The following is a 22,978-nucleotide window of genomic DNA, read 5'->3' as shown; positions in this document are numbered from 1 at the left end:
TGTCTGAGGTTTTTGACATAGGTATTATAGCCAATATAATGTTATTTAGAAAATAACAAAAAAGAAAAGGGGCTGGAAAGATAGCTCAATAGTTAAAAGCCTAGGACCAGAGTTTAGTTCCTAGAAACAATAATAAGTGGATTATAATAACTGGTAACTTCAGCTCCAAGGAATTTATTACCCTCTTCTGGCTTCTGAGCATACCAGCATTCACAAGTACAAAACAACACACGCACAACACACACACACACACACACACACACACACACACACACACACACACATGCACTCACACAGAGACAGAGATACAGAGAGCAGAGAGTCAGGGATAAAGACAGAAAGAGACCCAGGGAGTTGCATTAATATAAATAAAAAATTAAAGGAATGAAATGAGGTTCCATTATTTAAAGACCATTGCATATTCAAATAGCACACTACATTTCTTAAAAGGAAATATGCACAACGTACAATTAAGGGAAGAGCTATAACTCATCAGTATACTATAGCCTGTCATCTTATAAAATGACTGGCACCATCTGAATGACATAGATCAGATTATGGCAGTTAAAAAATAATAGCGTTAAAGGAAAAGTAGAAATAAATTGTAAGAGTTTCAGCATTAGGGAAACCCATCACTGTTGTGGTAGGAGGATATAGTCAGTAAGATAATAATATTGCAAAATTAGATGTATTCCACTTTACTTCTGAAAATGCCTTGTATTTCCCACACAGTATGACATGCACCATACTTGTTGCAACAAGTACCTCAAGATAGGTTTTGGCAGAGTCCTGCCCCTTCAAAAATTACTAAAAAAAAAAAATGACCTTGCTTTGGCCTTAGTGTCTCCCCCTAGCCTCTGCCCTTCCTGGCTTTATGGCTACACCAATCCAGTCTCCATCTCTGTGTTCATATATTCTTCTCTGTGTGTCTCTGGTTTTCCTCTCTTCCAAAACAAAACAAAACAAAACAAAAACAAAACAAAAACAAAAACAAAACAAAATAAAACAACAAAAACAGTTATTGAACTTTTGGCATGTTCTAACATAGTTTAACTTCATCCTATGTAATTACATCTCCAATTATGCTACCCCCAAATTTGGGCGCATTATGAGATTTCTGGAAGACACGTTTTGGGGAAGGACATATTCACACCTGATATCACATATGAAATGAGAATGTTATGTGTGGATTGTACATGCAAAAAGAATGCTTTTGCAAAATTGTGATTTCCAGCATGACATCTTTAGACACCAGAATCAGAGGTATCAAATTGAGAGACTAAACTATTTTCTGGAAGACCTGAATCTATTAATATTCAAATTCCTGTCTCTCATATGATAAGAAAAAAATCCAACATTGTTTGTCCTCTTTCTCTCTGCTCTCATAATTAATTCCATTTAGCTAAAATATTTGATGCATTTTCCAAGAAAAAAATAAGATGAATCATTGTAATTATTTTACCTGTTTTGTGATTTTACCTGTGCATCTAAACTTTCCCATTAAAAGGAGTATTATTATTTTAGCTAGATCAAAATGTTTTAGCCTTTGTTTTGCAAATTTTGAGTTTTTTATCCTGCTGATTCTCATTATAAGATTATCAGCATAAAACACTACATTTAGCAGATACTCTATCAGAGACATAAAAATCTCAAGATATTCATGTAAATGATAGTTGTATACATTAACATTATGAACCTAGTAAATGTGAGAAGGTTAGAATGAGTTGCATAGGAAAGCCATTGGCTAGACAATGAAAGGAGTTAACATAAGAGCTGAAAGGTAAGGTATACTCTGAGGTGCACTTCAGTGCTCTCCAACCATCACTTTTGCCCACAAGAATATTCACCAAGAACAAAAACAAAAACAGAAAAAGTTAACTTTCTCAGACCTCAGAAAAGTGATCAAAGTCAAAACAGAGATTATCCTGAGTGTTATGGAATAGCCCCTGTTCCAGTTAGGAATCTCAAATGTAAAGCAAGCTGCACATCTATTACATATGTGTAGGGAGTGTAGGTCCATCCATTGTCCAGTGCAAGCTCTTTTGTTGGTGGTTCAGTCTCTATGAGCCCCTATGGGCACAGTTTATTTGATGCTGTAAATTTTTTTTTGATTTTGTAATTATATTTATGTACAGGAAACTTAGTGTACATTTAACCCAATTGAGTGTCGAGTTCTTTACCCTTTGCCTTTTTCAGCTTGGCAATGACTTGGGACCCAGGACGTTGCCTCCTCAGTGGTGGCAGATCTCATCATATCTGTCATTATAATTGGTCCTAATAGCTTCTACCAGCTTAGCCAGAGCACCCTTGTCTTCAGAGTTAACCTGTGTGAAGGCGACAGTGGTGTATGTCTTCCTGTCGACTAGGCGCCCCAGCCTGGCCTTTCCTTGAAGATGCAGTAGGACACCTGCCTTTCGACACAGGGCAGGCAGGAGAACCAGCAGCTCAATGGTGTCTACATCATGGGCAATCACCACCAGCTGAGCCTTCTTGTTCTCCACCAAGGTGGTGGCCCCATATTGACTCCTCCTCAGAGGACAGGCAGTCTCTTAGTTGGTTCGTTCCATCTACCAGCAGCTTTCTTCTCACCACGGACCAGTAGCCTTTGCTTCTTCTCTTGCTTTGTCTCTGGCCTGTACTTGTGGGCAAGCTTAAGCAGCTGAGTAGCTGTTTGCCTGTCCAGGGCCTGGGTGAATTGGTTAATAGCAGGAGGTACTTTGAGCCACGTAAAGAGGATGGCTCTTTGCTGCTACAGCCTGATGTAGTGGGGCCATTGGACAAAGCTAGATCTCTTTTAGGCTGGATGTTCTGCCCGATGCTGAAGGTCTTTGCCCTTTTCTCAAACAAAGGATTGACCACCTTTTTGGTCTCCTGTTTCTTGAAGATGGAGGGGGCCGGGGCCACCTTCTTCCCCTTGACCTTCTTTCCTTGGGCATCTTGCTCTGCTGGTAGAGAGTGCTGTAATTTTTTCTTGTGTTGTCCTTGACCCCCCTGGCTGCTTTAATCTTTCCTTTTCCTCTTCCACAACTTTCCCTAAGCTCCAAGTCCCAACTAATGTTTGGCTGTAGGTCTTTGCATCTGTTTTCATTAGCGGTTGGGTAAAGCCTCTCAGAGGACAGTTATGCTAAGCTCCTATCTGGAAGTGTAGCAGAATATCAATAATAGTGTCAAGGGTAGGCTCTCTCTCATGGCATGGTCTCAAGATCAGTCGATTATTTGTTGGTCATTCCCTCAATTTCTGCTCCATCTTTATCTCTGCACATCTTATGGGCAGGACAAATTGTGGGTCAAATGTTCTGTGGGTGGGTTGGTGTCTGCATGCCTTCATTGGGAGTTTTTCCTGGTTACAGGAGATAGCTATTTCAGGTTCTATATCCCCTACTACTAGGATTCTTACCTCAGTTCACCTTCATAGGTTCCTGGGAGTATCCATTGTCCTAGGTTTCCACGTCATCCAAGAGATGCCCCATCAACACCATCAATCCCAGTTTTCTCTCCCTCTGTCCTCCCCACACTTGATCCCTCCTGTTTCCCCCCAGACCCCCTCTTCTAGCCAGTTCCCTCCCTCCCTTGACCCCTTCTGTCTATTTTATTTCCCCTTCTCAGTGAGATTCAAGCATCCTCCCTTAGGTCCTCCTTGTTACTTAGCTTCTTTGGGTCTGTGTGTTGTAGCATGGCTGTCCTTTACTATATGTGGCTAATATCCACTTATAAGTGAGTACATACCATGTGTATCTTTCTGGGTCTGGGTTACCTCACTCAGGATAATATTTTCTAGTTCTATTTGCCTGCAAATTTCATGATGTCCTTGTCTTTAATAGCTGAATAGCATTTCATTGTGTAATTGTACCACATTTTTTTTTATCCATTCTCCAGTTGAGGAACATCTAGATTACTTTCAGTTTCTGATTGTTCTCTATTTTAGTAGAATAAAGCTACTACAAACCAAGCTAAGGAAATGTCCTTGTGATATAGCAAAGCATCATTTGGGTATATGTTCAGGAGTGGTATAGCTGAGTCTTGAAGTATAGAACTATCCCTAATTTTCTGAAAAAAACATCAAATTGATTTTCAAAGTAGTTGTACAAGTTTGCTTTCCCACAAGCAATGGAAGAGTGTTCCCCTTGCTCCACATCCTCATCAGCATGCACTTGAGATGTTGATCTTAGCCATTCTGACATGTGTGAGATGGAATCTCAGAATCATTTTGATTTATATTTCCCTGATGACTAAAAATGTTAAAGGTGTCTTTAAGTGCTTCTCTGCCATTAGAGACTCCTTTGTCAAGAATTCTTTGTGTGTCTCTATACCCTATTTTTAAATTTTCAGTTATTAGGTTTGTTGGTATCTAATTTCTTGAGCTTTTAAATATATTTTAGATATCATCCCTCTGTGTCTCTTGTGAGACTATTCCAGGGCCTGGAAAACACAGAAGTGGATGCTCACAGTCAGCTATTGGATGGATCACAGGGCTCCCAATGGAGGAGCTAGAGAAAGTACCCAAGGAGCTAAAGGGATCTGCAATCCTATAGGTGGAACAACAATATGAACTAACCAATAACCCCCCCCCCCGCCCCCCCGAGCTCGTGTCTCTAGCTGCATCTGAATTAGAAGATGGCCTAGTTGGCCATCAGTGGAAAGAGAGGCCCATTGGTCGTGCAAACTTTATATGCCTCAGTACAGGGGAATGCCAGGGCCAAGAAGTGGGAGTGAGTGGATAGGGGAGTGGGTGGGGAAGCATGTGGGGGACTTTTGGGATAGCATTGGAAATGTAAATGAAATAAATACCCAATTTAAAAAAAAATAAAAAGTGGAAAAAAAATATTTTTTCCCATTCTGAAGACTGCTGTTTTGTACTATTAATAGTATTCTTTGCCTTATGGAAGCTTTCTGTTTAATGAAGTCCCATTTAATAATTGTTGATCTTAGTGCCTGGGCTGTTTGTGCTCTGTTCAGGAAGTTGTCTCCTGTGCCAATGTGTTCAAGGTAGTTCCCCTGCTTTCTCTTCTGTCAGATTTAGTGTATCCTGTTTTATGTTGAGGTTCTTGATCCACTTGGCTTTGAGTTTTATGCATGGTGATGAATAGGGATCTATGTTCATTCTTCTACACACAGACATCTGGTTAGACTGGCATCATTTGCTCAAGATGCTTTCTTTTTCCCATAATACAGTTTTGGTTTCTTTGTCAAAAATAAAGTGTCTGTAGGTGCATGGTTTTATTTCTGGATCTTTAGATGGATTTTATTGATCAAACTGTCTGTTTTTATCCAATACTATGAGGTGTTAGTACTATTGCTCTACAGCTTGAAATCAAAGATGGTGATAGCACCAGAAGTTCTTTTATTGTATAGGATTGTTTTAGTTATCTTGTTTTGTTGTTGTTGTTGTTTTTCTATGTGAAGTTGAGTATTACTCTTTCAAGGTCTGTAAATAGTTACATCAGATTTTTGATGGGTATTGCTTTGAATCTGTGGATTGCTTTTGGTAGGATGGCTATTTTCACTATGTTAGTCTTACCAATATTTGAGCATGGAAGATTTTCCAGCCTTATGATATTTTCTTCAGCTTCTTTCCTCAAAGACTTGAAGTTCATGTGATATAAGTCTTTCACTTGTTTGGTTAGAGTTACACTAAGATATTTTTATTTTTAGCTATTGTGAAGGGTGTTGTTTCTCTAATTTCTTTCTCAGGGCATTTATCCTTTCTATAAAGGAAGGCTACTAATTTTTTTTTTTGAGTTAGTTTTGTATCCAGAAACTTTATTGAAGTTGTTTATCAGGTGTAGAGGTTCTCTGGTAAAAATTTTGGGATCACTTATATACACTCTCATATCTTCTGTCCCTGATTTTTAGAATTGTTTAAAATTTCTCTCCATTTAATTTGATGTTAGCTATCTGCTTGCTATGTATTCCTTTGATTGTGCTTAAGTATAAGCCTTGTGTATCTCTGATCTTTCCAAGACTTTTCTCACAAAGAAGAAAAGGACTTTATCAAACTCTTTTTTAGAGTTTATTTTACAGTTTGTTTATATTGTGGGTTACATTCATGGATTTTCATATGTTGAACCATCCCTACATTCATGAGATGAAGCCTACTTAATCTTGATTGTGGTGAATGATGTTTCTGATGTGTTCTGGGGATTCAGTTTGGGAGTATCTCTTGGCATCTGTATTTATAACAGAACTTAGTCTGAAATTCTCTTTGTTGAGTCTTTGTGTGGTTTTCAAAAAATATTCAACTAATGATTAGCAGACTCTGAAATTACATAGTTGAAACTTCAATGTATGAAAAATGTATGAAAAAAGAAGGAAAGCTTTATGTAAGTAGTTCTGACAAATCATTAAGAAATTGTTACATGGCTGGAGAGATGGCTCAGCAGTTAAGAGGGCTTGCTGCTGTTACAGAAGACTTGAATTTGGTTTCTAGAATATACATGCCTATAACTCCAGCTCCAAGATATTTGTCATCCTTGTCTGGCCTCCTCAGGCCCCTGTATATGAGTTCACATATTATTACACTACACCACACTAAACACACACACACACACACACACACACACACACACACACACACGCTTAAAAAGAAAAAAAAAATCTACAAACTGTTATAATAACCACCACAAAAACAAAACATGAAGAGGGAGCATGGTGTACATAATAAATTGCTTAAAATATCCATAGTGCAAATATTTTACAAACCACAAAAGGACATGGGAAATAATATACCAGAAAAAAAAGTATATTAGGAATGGAGCTACAAGAAGCCAGACTAAGTCTCAATTCTTTCAACTGATAATTTGTTTCGGTGTGTCATTGTTATAAAGCAAGAGACTCAGTAACAAAGGAATATTTTCTGACCTCAAGAAGGAAGAAACAATGCAAGCCATTAACTAAGCAGATGCACTAGAGAGCTAAAAATCTTCATAGATTGCTTTGACTCTTGGTTGAGAACAATAACCTTCTATTTGTACATATATAATCAGCTATATTCTTACCTCTGAGACAATTGACTTTCTTACCAATGTGAAGCCTTTCTTGCCAATCCAGACCTGAGTACCATAATATCACATCACTTAGGTTTGTATGCATTTTCTATGAGTACTTGTCATATCTCATTTTGTAATAGGATTTGGTTTTGTGACCTTTCTCTTTTATAATTTCTATTTTGTGATGTTTTCTTATTATTCTGTCTACTTTGAGAGTTAAATGACTATATGAGTCTTCGTGGTTCTGATTGCCTTTTACTACACACAGTCCTTATTGTTACTTAGAGCATTAATTATCATCTACCTCAATTCCTAAGAGTGTTTGGTAAATTTTCATCGACTACACAGCACCCAACATTTCTACAAATAGTGGAAACATAGTTATGTTTATAAAGAAAGATTTTTTTTTCAATATACAGAAATCCATCAAGATAATCCAGTATATAAACAAACTCAAAGACAAAAACCACATATTCATCTCCTTAGATGCAGAAAAAGCATTTGACAAAATCCAACACCTATTCATGATAAAATTCTTGGAAAGATCAGGAATTCAAGGCCCATACCTAAACATGCTAAAAGCAATCTACAGCAAACCAGTAGCCAACATCAAAGTAAATGGTGAGAAGGTGGAAGCAATCCCACTAAAATCAGGGACTAGACAAGGCTGCCCACTTTCTCCCTACCTATTCAACATAGTACTTGAAGTCCTAGCCAGAGTAATTAGACAACAAAAGGAGATCAAGGGAATACAAATTGGAAAAGATGAAGTCAAAATATCACTTTTTGCAGATGATATGTTAGTATATATAAGTGACCCTAAAAATTTCAGCAGAGAATTCACCAGAAATGATAAACAGCTTCGGTGAAGTAGCTGGATATAAAATTAACTCAAACAAGTCAATGGCCTTTCTCTACACAAAGAATAAACAGGCTGAGAAAGAAATTAGGGAAACTACACCCTTCTCAATAGTCACAAATAATATGAAATATCTTGGCGTGACTCTAACTAAGGAAGTCAAAGATCTGTATGATAAAAACTTCAAGTCTCTGAAGAAAGAAATTAAAGAAGATCTCAGAAGATGGAAAGATCTCCCATGCTCATGGATTGGCAGGATCAACATTGTAAAAATGGCTATCTTGCCAAAAGCAATCTACAGATTCAATGCAATCCCCATCAAAATTCCAACTCAATTCTTCAACGAATTAGAAAGAGCAATCTGCAAATTCATCTGGAATAACAAAAAACCTAGGATAGCAAAAGCTGTTCTCAAGGATAAAAGAACCTCTGGTGGAATCACCATGCCTGACCTAAAGCTTTATTACAGAACAATTGTGATAAAAACTGCATGGTACTGGTATAGAGACAGACAAGTAGACCAATGGAATAGAATTGAAGACCCAGAAATGAACCCACACACCTATGGTCACTTGATCTTCGACAAGGGAGCTAAAACCAACCAGTGGAAGAAAGACAGCATTTTCAACAAATGGTGTTGGCACAACTGGTTGTTATCATGTAGAAGAATGCAAATCGATCCATACCTATCTCCTTGTACTAAGGTCAAATCTAAGTGGATCAAGGAACTCCACATAAAACCACAGACACTGAAACTTATTGAGGAGAAATTAGGGAAAAGCCTTGAAGATATGGGCACAGGAAAAAAAAATTCCTGAATAGAACAGCAATGGCTTGTGCTGTAAGATCGAGAATTGACAAATGGGACCTCATGAAACTGCAAAGCTTCTGCAAAGCAAAAGACACCGTCAATAAGACAAAAAGGCCACCAAAATATTGGGAAAGGATCTTTACCTATCCTAAATCAGATAGGGGACTAATATCCAATATATTTAAAGAACTCAAGAAGGTGGACTCCAGAAAATCAAATAACCCCATTAAAAAATGGGGCTCAGAACTAAACAAAGAATTCTCACCTGAGGAATACTGAATGGCTGAGAAGCACCTGAAAAATTGTTCAGCATCCTTAATCATCAGAGAAATGCAAATCAAAACAACCCTCAGATTCCACCTCACACCAGTCAGAATGGATAAGATCAAAAATTCAGGTACAGCAGATGCTGGTGAGGATGTGGAGAAAGAGGAACACTCCTCCATTGTTGGTGGGATTGCAAGCTTGTACAACCACTCTGGAAATCAGTCTGGTGGTTCCTCAGAAAACTGGATATTGTACTACCAGAGGATCCTGTAATACCTCTCCTGGGCATATATCCAGAAGATGTTCCAACCGGTAAGAAGGACACATGTTCCACTATGTTCATAGCATCCTTATTTATAATAGCCAGAAGCTGGAAAGAACCCAGATGCCCCTCAACAGAGGAATGGATACAGAAAATGTGGTACATTTACACAATGGAGTACTACTCAGATATTAAAAAGAATGAATTTGTGAAATTCCTAGGCAAATGGTTGGACCTGGAGGGCATTATCCTGAGTGAGGTAACCCAATCACAAAAGAACTCAAATGATATGTACTCACTGATAAGTGGATATTAGCCCAGAAACCTAGAATACCCAAGATATAAGTTACAATTTGCAAAACAAATGAAACTCAAGAAGAATGAAGACCAAAGTGTGGACACTTTGCCCCTTCTTACAATTGGGAACAAAACACCCCTGGAAGGAGTTACAGAGACAAAGTTTGGAGCTGTGACAAACGGACAAACGGACGGACCATCTAGAGACTGCCATATCCAGGGATCCATCCCATAATCAGCTTCCAAACGCTGATACCATTGCATACACTAACAAGATTTTGCTGAAAGGACCCTAATATAGCTGTCTCTTGTGAGACTAGGCCAGGGCCTAGCAAACACATAAGTAGATGCTCACAGTCAGCTATTGGATGGATCACAGGGCCCCCAATGGAGGAGCTAGAGAAAGTATCCAAGGAGCTAAAGGGATCTGCAACCCTATAGGTGGAACAACATTATGAACTAACCAGTACCCCGGAGCTCCTGTCTCTAGCTGCATATGTATCAAAAGATGGCCTAGTTGGCCATCACTGGAAAGAGAGGCCCATTGGACATGCAAACATTATATGCCCCAGTACAGGGGAACGCCAGTGCCAAAAAGTGGGTGTGGGTGAGTAGGGGAGTGTGGGGGGGAGGGTATGGGGGTACTTTTGGGATAGCATTGGAAATGTAAATGAGGAAAATATGTAATAAAAATATATATATACAAAAAAGAAAGAAAGATTTTTTTAATTTTAGAAAACTTTGTTACCTATTTATTACTCTATAACATCTTGTTTTCATTTTCTTCATGTACACACTCCATTCCCACTAATCAGTCAATATTCACTCTAAAAATTGGAAGCACTTACATCATTTTATCACTTGTAAAGCAGGATAAAAATATCTTATCCTTTATATCTATTAAAAAGTTTAAATAATTTAGTATGTGGAAGTACTGGCATATCAGCACATTCATTCTTAGGCATGCACAAAGATCTGTCTTACATATATATCAGTTAATGAACCAGATAAAGACCCCCATCTTAGGGAAGATTACCCTCTGCTTCTAGTCAGAACTCATGACATTAGCTGTGTAGGTCAACTCTACAGTAACTCAAATGAAATCAAAAGGAGTGTTTTTTAAAGTTTGACTCACAAATACTTAGGGAAAGTTAGTGGCTGCCACTTAAAGTATTTGTAGTAGATTCAGCTAAGAATTTCACATAGACCTCAACTTACTGTTTTTGACACCAGTAAACTCTAAAAATGACAATATAATGACTTCCTCTTGAGTCTAGATTATCCAGCTGTGCAGTATTACAGGAACAGCACAGTGGCTTTTGTATACTCTGTGTGGGAAGCCTGAAAAGAATTTAACTGACCACAAGATCAATACAAGGAAATTGCATGACATGCATGCATTAAAAGCAGGAGCATTTGTTTCTGTGGGTTTAATGCAGTGGTGGAAATGTATATTCAAGAATGAGTGTGGTGATACTTAGGGTCAAGTGTGTAACTGATAGAGAATGTCAGGAACCATGCTGGCTAAAAAAATACTGTTAGTGAACCAGCATGTCTCTAGAGAAGAACAACCAGAGAATAGGCCAGTGAAATCATACTGTTAAATAGTAAAAAAGAAATTATTTTTTTTAAAAAGTTAACATTAAGGAAAAATTAATTGTATTTTTTGAGATTATTATAAAATTACAACATCCCTCCATTCACTTTCCTGCAAATTCACTCATTACTTCTCTCTGTTCTCTTTCAAATTCATGGCCTGAAAGAGAAATTCTAAAAAAATTAAATGAATAAAATAAAATAAAAAATAAATAAGTTTTTGAGAGTCTGGGGGAGTAAATACATGGTGAAAATAGGCTGCTGATGAGCTACAGTAATAAAACTTTAGAACCAGGCAAATGATCCCTTCCTTCAATGCCATCTTGACACAAAAGATGGAACATAGGACTGTTTTCTTAGATCATCTGTACCCATTTGGAGGCAATTGCTTGGACATTGGAATTTATAAGGACTCTAAAACAGTCTTTCCCATCACTGGGGAAAAATACCATCAAACATATTACTTACTCTTGGCAAAAGAGCTCAGACATTCCTGCTTCGGTCAAGAGTATCACACATCTTAAGTGTCCACTGAAATCTTGTAGGTTTCATTCTTGTCTTTGCTCTCACTTCACATTACGCTTCTGCTGAGAGTCCGACCTAGGTTCCCTAAAGCCAATGAGACCCAAAATCAACAGGAAGCCACCTCTATCCCATGCTGGACTATGGTAGTTCCAGTTATATCAAATCCTAATTGATGCATGAAAGTAAAATTTTGCATGAAACGAGAACTTTTAAGATTTATCATGTGTTTTCTATGAATTCCTAATAGGTATGGGTAACTGAGTAACTCTCGACTCTCTCTTTTTCTCTTTACCTTCTATACATCACTTTTTACTTCTTTCTCTGCCTCTACTTTTTTTTTCTCTTCCACAGAAAAAGATAGGAGAAAGCTCTTAAAATAGCAGATGAAGGAAACTATCCATTTGCTAAGATGGAAATTTTTATTAATGCAGTTTTCTTCCTTTGTCCAATAATGTGGAGTTTACAAAATAGAAGTTCTCAATTTCACCTGAAGCCACTGTCAAAAATTTCATAAGAAACTGCAGTATTTCTGCTTACCTGTCTGCAGCTCAATTTCTACAGCAAGTTTGAAAAAGATGCCAAAACCCATATCTGAGAAGAGATAAATAATAGTTTTCCTATTCCTGAAAAGGCAGCATAACTCAAACTCAATTTTGACTGAGGCGCAGAGATGGAATTCTCAGCTCACAGTGAGTTTATTTCATGAAGGCAGCAACTTTCCCACATTTTCAACCATATGCTTACTTTATTCCTTTAAAAATATCCTAAACTGCATCAAGAATTAACCCCTGATGGCTAATGTCAAGCTGACTATAAGGAATGTCTATAACAATCCCTATTTTTTTCTTTAGGCACACTATTAATTAAAAACAACTTTGTTCCTTTAAGTAGCTTGATTTCTACCTAAATTTCTGAATTATAATCCTCTGTGATGGCTTGAGTGTGTTTGCTGGAAAGGAGAAGACACATGATATTTTCTCTAGTACAAAGGAATTTGATGGTAACACGTTTCATGTTCTTTTGCTATTTTTTTCCTAGAATTTAGTTTTTGCCTTGATCTTTCCATTTATTGTTATTTTTAGAGCTTCAGAATTACCTGGGAACTTGGTGAACAAATAAACAAATGTTTGAGTGTTCTAACAGGAAAACTAAATCTAAATCCTAGGACTCCAACTTTCAGAAAGTGATGGTGCATGGTACAGTTGAGCACAGTGAATGACAGCTCCCAAACTCTAAACAATAACTAGAAAGTAAAAAACAAAACATGATACCAGTAAGCAGTTAGCCAAGTGCCATCACACAGCCATGCAGAAGAGGTCCTCACACTCTTATCAGTGATAGGAACCCATCAGGAAAGAGGGTTCTTCAAAACTCTCAAGGTATTTGAGTTGGAATATGATACCTAGACCTCAGGTCTCTCTTTAGAGATTTTACCCAGTGCATTTGGCCTAGGGTCCAGGAATGTCTACCATTGAAGCATAGAATTCTTCTATAGGTGTTTTGTGTTGTATACACAGAGCAGGGGTGAGTTGGCAGATTTTACTGAGGAGAGCTTTGATTACAATATGACCCAAAGGCCCAATCTGACAGCTCTATGTGGTGTTTGATTTCATAATCTTCTTAAGGTTATTTCTTGGAAAAATGATCTTTTCCTGAAATGTTACACAATGAAATTTAAAATAATTTTATAATTGAGACTAAATGAATCTACCGAAAGCTGCAAATATCATTTTTTATGAAGTAAGTGGGCACTCTGCATTTCTGTTAGGAATTCTCTAGAACAAATAACTTAAGTTGCTCTGTAAGAGTCCTCTATCAGTCTATCTATCTATCTATCTATCTATCTATCTATCTATCTATCTATCGATCTATCGATCGATCGATCTGTCTATATATCTATCTCTTTCCTACTCCCTTTCTCTACTCCTCTCTCCCTCCTCCTTCCCTGAACTCTCCTCTCTTAATAACAACAACAACAATAATAATAATAACAATAACAATAAATCCCACATACCTCATGAGCTGATGAACTCTAGTGTTGGCTCAGTCTTCAGAGGTCAGGTTGCTTCATGTAGACTGCTCTCATTTATCACCTCCAATTTCTGCATGCTTATTTTGTCCTCTGACAGCAATGCCTGATTTCAGTAGCAATGATTTCAAGAAAAATCTTTTTTTTTCCAAGTGTTTAAGTTCAACTACAGAATAAATTTCATCAGTTAGTATCTGGGGCACCCTGGGAGTTAAAGTAATTGTGCAACCTTGGGTCAGATTGAAAGTGAAACGTGGTAGAATGGTTGGCTTAATCTCGGTACCTACTGAGAAGAACTCCCCAGAGACTACAAATATTAAACAAGGAAAAAGATATGCATGTGATTCATTAAACTAATTGGTTGCTGTGAATTTTATTGCTAATTATAAAAGGTTTGAATCTGTGGGGAGAACTCCAACCCAGTTGATATCCACCATGATGCTGTGTATGCAGAGGAGCAACATAAAAACATAAACAGACTTTCTGCTTGCAGGGTAACCAGGAGTATGGTTTGAAGAAGCCAATACGCTATTTTGGACAGTGTTTCTAGAGAAAACACTATAGGACAAATACGAGAGATATCAGTATTTGGAGCTTTTGTTTATGTTGGGTTAGTAATTATCATCATGGAATAGCTGGCTTATACTAATCTCTGCTATCATTTATTTTCCTCTGTTACTTTAACACTAGAAATAAAGTTTTAAGGAGGAAAAATTTATTTTCCTTATGCCTTCAGAGGTCTCAGTCTGTAGTTTCTCATCAATATTACCTTTGGCCTTGTAGTTAGGCAATAAATAATGGCAGAGAGGGTGGTAGAATGTGCTGTTTGCTTCATAATGGTAAGGAAGCAAAAAAGGCAGAGCGAGGGGACCTAAGTAACCCTTTTAAAACACTCAATAATCACAGAAGGAAATACGGAGACAAACTATGGAGCAGAGACTGAAGGAAAGGCCATCCAGAGACTGCCCCATCTGGGGATCCAACCCATATACATACACCAAACCTGGATGTTATTGGGGATGCGGGGAAGTGCTTGCTGGCAGGAGCCTGATATGGCTATCTTCTGAGAGGTTCTGTCAGAGCCTGACAAATACAGAGGTAGATTCTCACAGCCAACCATTGGAATGAGCCCCTGGTGTCTCTGATGAAAGAGTTGGAGAAGGAACTGCATGACCTGAGTGGGTTCATTACCCCACGGATGGAGCAACAGTGTCAACAGTCAAGACTCCCTGGAACTCCCGGGAACTGAACCACCAACCAAATACACATGGAGGGACCCATGATGCTGGCCACATATGTGGCAGAGGATGGCCTTTTTGGACATCAGTGGAAAGAGAGGACTTTGACCCTGAGGGTGTTTGATGCCCCAGTGTAGGGGAGTGCCAGGGCAGGAGGACAGGAATGGGTAGGTAGGGGAGCATCCTCATAGAGACAGGGGAAGGGAGATGGAATAGGGGCTTTATGAAGGGGAGACATGGAAAGCAGAAAGTATTTGAAATGTAAATAAAGAAAATATCAACTCAAAAAATAAATAAATAAAAAACAAACACACAAACAAACAAACAAACAAACAAAAACAAACAAACAAACACTTCAGAGACACTCAATTTTCCTATACAGTTCTCCATGTCCTAAAGGTTGCACAACAGGTAGGAGTCCCAGCCATCAACCCATAGGCATTTTGAAGAACACTGATCCCAACTTCACAGCATTTATACATACATTTATATGCACATGTAACACTTTCTTAAAGGCTTTTAACCTTTTCTTGTGTCACAGACCCTTATGAATACTCAAAGAACCCTATCCAAATCTCTTGAGAGCAATATTTTTAAACAGCATAACTTAAAACCCATAGGATTGTATAGTCGATATTTTAAAAGTTATTTCCCCAATTTTAGCACGTCATTGGACCTCCTTTTCCTCAGGCTCCATTTTTGTCTCTGCAGTTCTTTCAGACAGGAACAATTCTTGAACAGAGCTTTTGACGTTGAGATGGCAAACCCATCCCACCACTTGATGTCCTGTCTTTCTCCTGGAAGGGGGCTCTACAAGTTTCCTCTCCCCACTGTAGGGTATTTCATCTGAGGTCCCTCCCTTTGAGTTCTGAGAGTCTCTCACCTCCCAGGTCTCCGGTACATTCTAGAGAGTCCCTACCTCCTACCTCCCAAGGTTGCTGGTTTCCATTCTTTCTGCTGGTCCTCAGAGCTTCCGTCCTGTTCAAGCCCCAATACCTGTTCATGTTCTCCTTTCTCCTCTCTGTCCCCCTTCCCACCCAGATCCCTTCCTTACTCTGCACCCCCACAGTGATTGCTTTCTTTACCCTTCCAAGTGAGATTGAGGCATCCTTGTCACTTCGGTCCTTCTGCTTGTTAACCTTGAGTTCTGTGGACTGTATCCTGGATATTCTGAACTTTTTTTTGGCTAGTATCCATTTATTAGTGAATACATACCATGCATGTCCTTTTGTGTTGAGTTACCTCACTCAGGATGATATTTTCTATTTCCATCCATTTGCCTGCAAAACTCAGAATGTCCTCATTCTTAATAGATGAGTAGTATTCTGCTGTGCATTCCACATTTTTTGTATCCATTCTTCCTTTATGTGACATCTGGGTGGTTTCCAGTTTACGTCTATCAGAAATAAGGCCACTATGAACATAGTGGAATACATGCTCCTGTGGCATGGTGGGGCATCTTTTGAGTATATGCCCAAGAGTGGTATAGCTGGGTCTCCACATCCTAGTCAACATGTGCTGTCACCTGAGATTTTTATCTTAGCCATTCTGATTGGTGTAAGGTGGAATCTCAGGGTCATTTTGATTTGCATTTCCCTGATCACTAAGAACTTTGAACATTTCTCTAAGTGCTGAGATTCCTCTTGCTGTTAATTTTCTGTTTAGTTCTGTACCCCAATTTTGATTGGATTATTTTCTTGGTGGTTAGCTTCTTGAGTTCCTTATATATGTTAGATATTAGCTCTTTATCGGATGTGGGGTTAGTGAAGATTTTTTTCAGATCAGACCATACTAAACAATGTGTAAGTTCAGGATTTTCTCATCATAAGCCATTTATGTAGAATGAGTACATACTTGTATAAGCTCTGCCCCCTTTTTGCTATTTTACATGGAAAAGTCACTGTCATAGTTTATGATTAAACCTAAGTTGCACACATTCTTACTCCTAAGCAGCACTTGTATTCTGAAAATTTTGTTAACATTTTTTCCGCAAAAAAAAAAAAAAAAATCAGAAAAATTCTTGGAACATAAACATCCTCAGATAATCCTAGCAAGAGAAGGTGGTTAGAGAAGTGTCTCTGTGAAAGTTAGGTTTAAGTATCAACTTGCCACCACCACTAAAAAACCCCTGGCAAGAAAGAATCTCATTTAAGGAATTGTCTTGTCAAAATCAGGTTGCCCTGTGGGTATGTCTATGGGGTATTGACTTGATCGTTAATTGACCCTGCCCATTGTGGATGCCACCATCCTCTAGGCTTGGCCCTATATTATATAAAAATGAAAAATGATAGTTAAGCATTAGCAATTGAAAGTGAGAAATACGGGTGCATTGATTGCCTTTTGTTCTTGAGAATGTATGTGGTTTGACCTTAAGCTTCTGCCTTTGTGACTTCCCTGAAGTGATGGACTGTAACCTGGAGTAATAAACCACCCTTCCCTCTCCATTGTTTTATTTATTTATTTATTTATTTATTTATTTATTTATTTATTCATTCATTCATTCATTTATAAGCCAGAACTTTTTTTACACCTGAGATTAAGTACAAAATTCTCCATTATAAAGTAAGTCTGTATTACTTAAACTGTTTGAATGCCTATTTTGCTTGTGCATCAAGTATGAACGTGAGAATCAACAATTTAAACAGATTAATTATTGAATCAACAACAAGTGAAACTCCTGTATATTTACACAATGGAGTACTACTCAGCTATTAAAAAGAATGAATTTATGAAATTCCTAGGCAAATGGATGGACCTGGAGGGCAACATCCTGAGTGAGGTAACACAATCACAAAAGAACTCAAATGATATGTACTCACTGATAAGTGGATATTAGCCCAGAAACTTAGTATACCTGAGATATAAGATACAATTTGCAGGACACATGAAACTGAAGAAGAATAAAGACAAAAGTGTGGACACTTTGCCCCTTCTTAGAATTGGAAACAATCACCCATGGAAGGAGTTACAGAGACAAAGTTTGGAGCTGAGACAAAAGGATGGACCATCTAGAGACTGCCATATCCAGAGATCCATCCCATAATTAGCCTCCAAACGATGACACCATTGCATACACTAGCAAGATTTTGCTGAAAGGACCCTGATATAGCTGTCTCTTGTGAGACTAGGCCGGGGCCTAGCAAACACATAAGTAGATGCTCACAGTCAGCTATTGGATGGATCACAGGGCCCCCAATGGAGGAGCTAGAGAAAGTATCCAAGGAGCTAAAGAGATCTGCAACCCTGTAGGTGCAACAACATTATGAACTAACCAGGATCCCGGAGCTCTTGACTCTAGCTGCACATGTATCAAAAGATGGCCTAGTCGGCCATCACTGGAAAGAGAGGCCCATTGGACATGCAAACTTTATATGCCCCAGTACAGGGGAATGCCAGGACCAAAAAATGGGAATGGGTGGGTAGGGAAGTGGGGGGGGAGGGTATGGGGGACTTTGGGGATAGCATTCTAAATGTAATTGAGGAAAATACATAATAATAAAAAATATTTTAAAAAGATATTATACTGTTATCAATAGTAGTTCTTTTTGCCATTTTCCATTTATCCTTTCCAAGGAATAGCGTTTTTTATGTTTTAGTAGTAGTCTGTTTAAGATAGCATTACTGCAAGATAGCTCATACAGTTGTCTCTGTGTTATAACACTAGAGTCGAGAACAGATGAAACTTTTGCTCACAGTCACAGAACTGTTAAAGTATTTTATTGCAAACATGGAGTCAGAGCTCTCCTTCATAACTGCTAAGAATAATTTTGGTCCTTATCAGTAAATTTGCATTTCTCAAATGTTTATGATTTCAGCATGTATGTGCCCAGATACATACCTATTTAAGCATATGTAAATTGCATGAATTGTTTTCATCTTCTGGTTTAAACATTTGGCTGCTTTGTAGAACTGGTATTAATAAGTCTTCATCTTTAGCACATTAAAAAACTTTTAACCAGGATTGGTTTGGGAGGAAAATGTTGTTTCTCAAGCATTGGCCATTTTCTTGACCATTGAGATCTCAGTTTATCAGTTTCTATGAAGGTATCGTCTTTATCCAGAGCTAGGATAGGAATTCATGTGGGATTTTAATATAATAAGCCTGCTTTAACTGTGACTTACACCTTAAGACATATGATGTCACATCTCAAGCTCCCCATTGGGAAAAATGCTTTGCTAAAACTTAAAACATAGAGAAATCACAAAATCTAAGGTTTTCATTTTAACATTTCCATTTTTATTTTCCCAATTTATCCCATGCTTGTGTGTGGTGTGTATGAATGGGTTTTTATTCTCTTTCTCTCTCTCTCTCTCTCTCTCTCTCTCTCTCTCTCTCTCTCTCTCTCTCTCTCTCTCTCTCTCTGTGTGTGTGTGTGTGTGTGTGTGTGTGTATGTGTGTGTGTGTGTGTGTGTGTGTGTGTGTGTGTGTGTGCCTGTATATGGTTGCTTGTGCTGGCCTGAGACTGGTTGTTGTGGTTCATCCTCAGTCACTCTCCTCCTTTCACACTGAGGCAGTCTCTAATTCAAACTTGGAGCTTGTGGATAAGGTTAGCTTGCTAGCCAGCTTGTGCTAGAGAATTCCTGTCTCCACCTTCTAGGCCTAGAATCATCTGTAGACTGCTCTACCTACCTGACATTTCCATAGTTTTCTGGGATCCTAACTAAACTCTTTAACGTACTGAACCCTTTATTTCCCTTTATTTCATTCTTTAAACTTAAAATTTAAAAACGCTAGTTTGAAATGTATGTTTCCTCAGTTTGAAACATGCTTGGTCTCTTTTAGATTTTGGGAAAATTGTCTCTTGTTTACACTTCTAAGAATCAGAGTCCTGTGCATCATTCAGCTCTCCACCATTAACAGAATACCCCAAACAGTCGATTTATGAAGATAAATGTCTTGTTTATGATTGTAATCTGTTACTGGCCCACAGTTTTTGCTGTTCCCATCTATGGTGGCCCCATGACACTGGGCCTGTGATGAAGCCACACAGCATGGCAGAAGCACAAGGCACAGAACCCCCTACCCAATATCTCAGCCAGGGAAGAGAAGAGAAAGGAAAGAATAAAAGTGCAAGAGATCTACAGCCAAATATTACACAGGACTTGGGGAATCCCACATAAAAGGAGTGAGGATAGGATTATAAGAACCAAGAAAAGGGGAGATTCCAGGAGAATGCAGCCCATGAATCAACTAAACAAACCATAAAGAAGAAAACAGAAAAATTCGTGAAACATAACTTTGCTCAGATAGTCCAAGCAAGAGGTGGTTGTCAGATAAGCCTCCCTGTGATGGTAAGGTTTAAATATCAACTATAAAGGAGACATAGGGGCTCATAGAGCCTGTAGTAGTAACTATGGTACTTGCATGGGTATCCCTAGGTCCTTTACATATATGTTTTGATTGTTCAGTTTGAGGTGTTAGATTCCTAGCAATGACAGTGGTATTAACTCTTACTCTTTTGCCTGCTTTTGGGACCCTTTTCCTCCCAATGGATTGCCTCATCCAGCTCTGATATGAGGATTTTTTTTTGCCTAGTCTTATCATATGTACCTTGTTATGCTGTGTTTGGTTCATATCCCTGGGAAGCTTGCCCTTTTCTGAAGGGAAACAGAAGAGGAGTGGATCTGGGGAGAGTGGCATGGGGAAGTAGGGGAAAGAGGAAAGACCATGATAAAGATGGATAGTCTGCGAGAGAATAAAACAAAAACAAACAAACAAACAAAACTAGATCTGTCCACCAAACAAAGTTCCAGAATCCTTACTGGTGGCATAACCATGTTGACTTTACAACCTCTCACAAGCTCCTGTCTCTCAAAGGTTCAATTACCCTCCAGTCGTTGCATTATGAGGACCAACTCATTAGCAAATGAGTGGAGGTAAAGATGGGGTGACCAGTATATCTCCCTCAATAACTATTACTTCATTTTCATTTTTCGCCAATTAGAATTCTTCCCCTTCCTCCCCTTCCTCCCCTTCCTCCCCTTCCTCCCCTTCCTCCCCTTCCTCCCCTTCCTCCCCTTCCTCCCCTTCCTCCCCTTCCTCTCCTTCCTCCCCTTCCTCCCCGTCTTCCCCTTCTTCCCCTTCTTCTTCCTCTTCTTCCTCTTCCTCCTCCTCCTCCTCCTCCTCTTCTTCTTCTTCTTCTTCTTCTTCTTCTTCTTCTTCTTCTTCTTCTTCTTCTTCTTCTTCTTCCTCCTCCTCCTCCTCCTCCCTCCTCCTTCTCCTCCTCCTCCCCTCCTCCTCTTCCTCCCCTTCTCTTAAACTTTACATCCAAACTGCAACTTCCCCTTCCTCCACTCTTCCCAGTCCCTAACCCTACCTCCCCTCTCCCCAAGATTCAATTCTCCACATTTTCCTTTAATTTGCTTCATTTTCTCAGTGTTGTCATGCCATTTTACCTTTACAAATTTATCACATCTCTGCAGGACTTGGCCAGAACATATTACTCTTTACTACTCTTTACTACTGAGTTGTCTCACTTTCTCTGTTATGTATTAAATTAAAAAGTAATCATGTAATATCTGTAAACTCCCTGGGTCAATACATCTTTGTCTGTTCACATTAAGGTCAAGGAAATGTAGAAAGCATTGACTAAAGATGGCCACATTTTGCACAGTGCTCTGAGTGCACACGCATCCTTCAGAAAATACTGCTCAAGGCTCCCCAAGAAAAGCCATCTTCACCTCTGCCTGTCTAAGAACATGGCATAAAAAGGGGTGCTCTCCAGTCTGGTGCTTATGGATTATGCATTCAGCTTTCACCCGTGGCATTTTGTGTGCACATGTGTCAACCCTGGTTATTGTCAGGTCCTAAGGGGAGGCAAGCCCTTGGCAAAATTGCACAATAAAAGTTATCATCGTCACTTCACTCTGCCTCTTCCTTCTCTATTTTTCTTACCTCTGGAGAAATGTAGCTACCCATGCTGTGCTTGCTCACCCTGCATTGAATGCTCAGTTATGGCTTGTCCTGTATAAGCAGAAATCTTTCTTAGGAGAGACCATTTTCTTATGCTATAGTCCTCATTACCTCTGTTCTGCCTCAAAACTTAATAAGATAGCTTTCCTGGTTAATATTCTCTCACATATGTGGTTGGTGGACCTCTGATTTAATAGACTGTTTCTTGATGAATTTTCTAATTGGGGAAATATGACCAAATATTGTAGTCTTAACAAAATAGGGTTTTGAATATTAATGTCGAGAGTGGCCTCAAGCCATGCTCTGGTTCTCTAAGAATGTTTGCCTGTAAGAATCTAAACACTTTCACTCTGTAGCTAATTCTTTCGTAGAAAACCCTTCTACATCCTGATCTCACTACAGAGTCTAGAAAGTCTACATCATTTGATAGCAAAGACTCATTAATTTCTTTATGGAACAATTTTGGATCCTCAAAAACACATAAATAAAAACATGCAAAGAACCTAGATGCCCCTCAACAGAGGAATGGATACAGAAAATGTGGTACATCTACACAATGGAGTACTACTCAGCTATTAAAAAGAATGAATTTATGAAATTCCTAGCCAAATGGATGGACCTGGAGGGCATCATCCTGAGTGAGGTAACACATTCACAAAGAAACTCACACAATATGTACTCACTGATAAGTGGATATTAGCCCCAAACCTAGGATACCCAAGATATAAGATATAATTTGCTAAACACATGAAACTCAAGAAGAATGAAGACTGAAGTGTGGGCACTATGCCCCTCCTTAGATTTGGGAACAAAACACCCATGGAAGGAGTTACAGAGACAAAGTTTGGAGCTGAGATGAAAGGATGGACCACGTAGAGACTGCCATATCCAGGGATCCACCCCATAATCAGCATCCAAACGCTGACACCATTGCATACACTAGCAAGATTTTATTGGAAGGACCCAGATGTAGCTGTCTCTTGTGAGACGATGCCGGGGCCTAGCAAACACAGAAGTGGATGCTCACAGTCAGCTAATGGATGGATCATAGGGCTCCCAATGGAGGAGCTAGAGAAAGTAGCCAAGGAGCTAAAGGGATCTGCAACCCTATAGGTGGAACAACATTATGAACTAACCAGTACCCCGGAGCTCTTGACTCTAGCTGCATATATATCAAAAGATGGCCTAGTCGGCC

General features: G+C 38.8%; 1 pseudogene; it reads right to left on the bottom strand.

Annotated features, from left to right (window-relative positions):
• Gm7924 (predicted gene 7924) lies at window positions 2,111–2,955 on the bottom strand (annotated as a pseudogene).

Source organism: Mus musculus, chromosome 6 (assembly GCF_000001635.26).
Source record: "Mus musculus strain C57BL/6J chromosome 6, GRCm38.p6 C57BL/6J".
NCBI lineage: Eukaryota > Metazoa > Chordata > Mammalia > Rodentia > Muridae > Mus > Mus musculus.
This window is presented reverse-complemented; position numbering and strand designations above follow the sequence as displayed.